Source organism: Parasteatoda tepidariorum, chromosome 6 (assembly GCF_982258835.1).
Source record: "Parasteatoda tepidariorum strain Cologne lab strain chromosome 6, Ptep-v5.0, whole genome shotgun sequence".
In the NCBI taxonomy this organism is placed as follows: Eukaryota; Metazoa; Arthropoda; class Arachnida; order Araneae; family Theridiidae; genus Parasteatoda; species Parasteatoda tepidariorum.
Window position 1 is genome coordinate 13940246 of NC_141760.1, and position 4722 is coordinate 13944967.

Below are 4722 nucleotides of genomic sequence, written 5' to 3' on the forward strand. Positions count from 1 at the left end.
ACACTTTACTAAAGTATAACTACATTTACTTAATAATAGTTTTTTGTTTAATCGAACAAAATAAGTATCTTTTAAACTGCTTTCTGTATTTTCCATTTCAAAGATGAGTTTCAAAATGTGCACATTTCTGCATCACATTCCTTCTCTTAATAATAAATATTTTGAGTTACTTTCTTTTTCTTTGGTGTAAAAGTAGTGTAAGCTTTTGTTTAATTGTTTCACATCTACTGTAAACATTATAACTGATTATAGGAAACTATATCAAAATTATTGGTCACTGTCATTTCTTCTTATAAATAGTATGTAAAATAGCTAATTGTCTTTTCTTAAATAACAGTTCATATTTATTAAGTGGAACAACTATAAAATATATTTTATTTGTCATCACAAAATATGTTTTTAACTGTATACAAGACTGTATTCTGATTTGCACCATTTCTGGTTTGTCTTACCTTGCTTCTATCTTAATTTTATGTGTGTACATGGTTAGAATAATTTTTAAGTTTATAAATTAGCTTAGTATAATTGTTAGAATAATTTTTAAGTTTATACATTAGCCTAGTATAAATATGGTGAGAAATTATAAGCCTAAAAAGGATACTAAGCTTCTAGAAAGCAAAATTAGCTAATTTCTTTTAATGATTGAAAATGAAAATTTCAGTGCCAGAGCTGTTGACATACCTTACTTAACTTTACACTTTCCCTTAATGAAGTTAAAAAATCCAGCAAAAGTAACCCATGGGGGAACTCTCTTATATTTCAGCAGAACATGAGAATAAGTTGGCTGATTGCCTAAAATGTATGGCACGATGCAAAGATTTTTGGAAAATTTAAAGTGTTAATCTTTCTTCTTGCTTTTAAATAAATCATTTTATTGGCTGGTTAAACATATCTTTTTGGTTTACTTGTTTGATCTTGATGTCTTATTTGTTAATTACCATTATATAATTATTTTTAAACAGCCCATTCACAATAAAAACTGGTGATCAGTAATTACCCCAGAAGTGATCAGGAATTACCCCAGAAATGATCAGGAATTACCCCAGAAATGATCAGGAATTACCCCAGAAATGATCAAGACCAGGGGTAATTCCTGATCACTAAAATTTCCAAATCTTTTAAATTCTAATTAGATTTTCAAACAAAAGAAGGTAGCATAAGACTCATCTCATATAGCCCTAAACTTGCAGTAAATATTAAAATTCTATTTTGAATAGTTTTTTCACAAAAAAGATGTTTGCATTTTTTGATCAGGAATTTCCCCAGATCACCCTAATATTATTATATATTAAAAATAAAGTAAAATAATGTTTTTAATTTTATTAGTAGCTTTGTTTTATGTATAAAAATTTATAAAATGTCATTCGCTATCTTCATATCTAAATATTGCACATTATTTTGCCTGTTCATCTCTATACTATATTTTATTTTTGGGCAAGATCTATCATCTGAATGTACATCATTCGGATCTATAATAATTTTATGAATTGTATTCTCTTTCAAATTTTATATTTCTTTGAAGTATCAGTTGTTTGTTTTTTTTTCATTGAAAAAATATAGATAAAAGCAAATTAAATTATTTAGAATCTTATTACTTACACTATTCATTTGAATTATTATTATGGACACAATCTGAATTATCTACGTTTTTTTTCCGATTGAAAAATTATTTAAGTGCAGGAATGACTGCTAATAATAATTTGAGAAATATGCATAATATATTCTATTGAAGATATTAACCCAAGAAAATTTAGTTTTCATTTTATTAATAAACATTTAAAATTAATTATAGTTACATCTAGAAATAAATTGTCCTCACTGAACATCAAACGTGTTAATTTTGAAAACATAAACAAGTAAAAGTTTGCCTAATATGCACCTACAGTTAGTCGAACCGAGGAAATCTTCAGATTTAATTTAATTAACTCTGGGACCAACTGACATTCAGTTACATACATGGTGAAAAGAAATTTTGGAATCTTACCTGGATTTGCTCTCGTAAAACCTGTGGGTTAGTTTCCATAGTGAATACGGTGTCGAGGAAAACATCTGTTAAGGATTTTTATGCTTAATGTTCTGTTCATACTGCTGACTAACTTTATTTTTTTTGTAAGTTTATACAGATAATGTTTAAAAATTTTCATTTTAGTTATTAATCTCATCGTGTAACTTTATTTAACAATTTTTATGGAAAAGTATTTTAACTGTCTAGTCCAGAGCTTTTAATATCAAATCTGTTTGTGAAGAAGAAGAATATTTTTTTCCTTTTAATTCATTTGGGCGGAAATGGTGTAAGACATTCAATATCATGAGACTTCGAAATAGGGACTTTACTGTTGACTTTACTATAAATGGCTGACTGTTAAGTTTTTTTACTACAACATTCTGTTTGACAGCAAACTGTAGTATAAATTTTCAGAATAATGCCTGCATATTATACTATCAAAATAAATAATTTTTTATAAAAATTACTTTGATCAAATTTTACCTGTATTTGATACAACTTAAAATTGTCTAACATAAAAGTTATATCTTCTTATCAAAACGTGTTATACAATGTCTTAAAACTGTAATTAGAATTCATTTTTTAATGTTTTTGAAATTAATTAAGAAATAAATTATTTAAAATAAATAAAATATCGGAATCAATAATACATTATATAGTTTTAAGCAGATAAAATTATATTCTATAATTTTTTATATTTTAAAATCCATATTAAGGAAATGTAGAATTGAACGAAAACTAGCAAAAAATAGCCATGACTATATACAATATCATAGCACTAGGCTATAAGTAGGATACGACATTTCTTATATTTTTTTAAAAAAAGCGTTTCCAATTTAAATTTATTTTGTCTAATAGTCCGGAGTTCTACATTTTAAAGACTACAATTTGATGACTGGTAAAGATCTTTAAAGTGTTAACCATACTATTTTTAGTTTCTTGTTATATTATTAAAACATAATTATATGCTCATTTATATATTGACTTAAGAACATAAAATTTAGTAATTGGGAATACTTGCTTCAGTGTTAAATAATAACTTAGGGTTTCTTATAATTTTCTGAATCAACTCAACTTATACCCACAAACACTTAATGCATGAGGTAAAATTTAGTGAAGTGCTATGATGCGCAATGATTGTTGTAATTGCGGGGATTCTCATGAGTAGGAAATAAATGGCAAAAAAAAAAAAAAAAACTATTTAAGAATTTATTTTAACACTGTAACAGTTATATTGTTACAGGGTTTTCTAAATTGAAATTGGTCGAAATACTCTTAAAAAGTTTATTTGGGAACATAGCTTTTAATGAATATCTCATATTTCAAAATTTTAAATTTAGCGTAGTCATTAGTTTATAAAAAGAGTACTTTCAGGGAAAAAGATTATTTCAAAATATGAAGAAAAAAAACCTACTACTACACTACTTGCTATTAAATTTGCTACACCAAGATAGGAACACACCTTGAACGTGAAATTTGCAGGACGGATGAAGCATGTTGTGGTATGCAAGTGATTAACTTATCAGCGCATTCATGCAAAGCTGGCAGTGGTAGCGACACCTACAATGTTTATAAAAGACGATATTTGGCAGTAAGTTTCCCATACAGGAATGAATTTGAGCGTTGTTCTTGAATAAAAAAGTTATTGTGCCTCGTGTAAGAAGTAAAAATGCCTACCCGCACGTTCCTGAGTTTGATCGAGGTCAAATTGTGGCCTACCGGGATTGCGATTTATTATACCGAAGTATTGGACTGGCGTTGGTCGAGATCCCATGACTGTTAGCAGAATATGGGATCAATGGTTTCATGGCGGTCATACGGAACGACGTGCAGGATCTCAGTGCCCCCTCCCCCATCTCTTACTGCCGAGAAGACACGCGTTATCAACATGGTCTTAAGGGATCGTAACAGCTACGTCACGAACCCTGAGTCAAGAAATGGGGTCATTTGCAAGACAGCAAGTGTCTGCATGAACAATTTGACGACATTTGCAGCAGTATGGACTGTCAGTTCGGTTATCCTTGACGCGGCATCATATGGTGTGATCACCGACAAACCTGGACACAGGATTGGCATGACGTCGTCTTTTCAGACGAATCCATGTTCTGTATCATGATGGCCGCATCCTTGTTTGGCGACATCGTGGAGAGAACGCCCATTGGCAGCATGCAGTCGATATCGTCATACTGGCCCATCGCCTGGAGTAATGCTATGGGGTGACCTCTTGCTCGCATTGTAAGCACAACAGCAGCTGTTACATTTCTGATGTGTTAGGGCTAGTTGCTCTACCTTATCTTTGAGGCCTCAAAACGCTACTTTCAGAAGGACAATGCATGACCGTGTGTGTGTGGCCCGCACTGTCCTGACCTTCATTGACGCAGAACATGTTTAACTGCTGTTATTGCTTCCAGGGGAGGTTGCTTTGAGGACTGATTCCTCAGGATCTATACATCCAAATATCATGAAAATTTAATCACTTGTTCTTCTAACTATAATATATGTGCCCAATAAATATCATTCTGTTATTTGCATTCCTTCCTGGTGTAGCAATTTTAATGGCCAGTAGTGTAGAAATAAGAAAATTATTTCTTGCATAAGCCTTATGCTGAAAATGTCTGAAACAACTCGCTCAGAATGTTTTTAATAAATCTGTAAAAATATAAAATAGTAATGAAGCTTTCGAATATAAATAATATCGTTATCTTTAAACAATTACA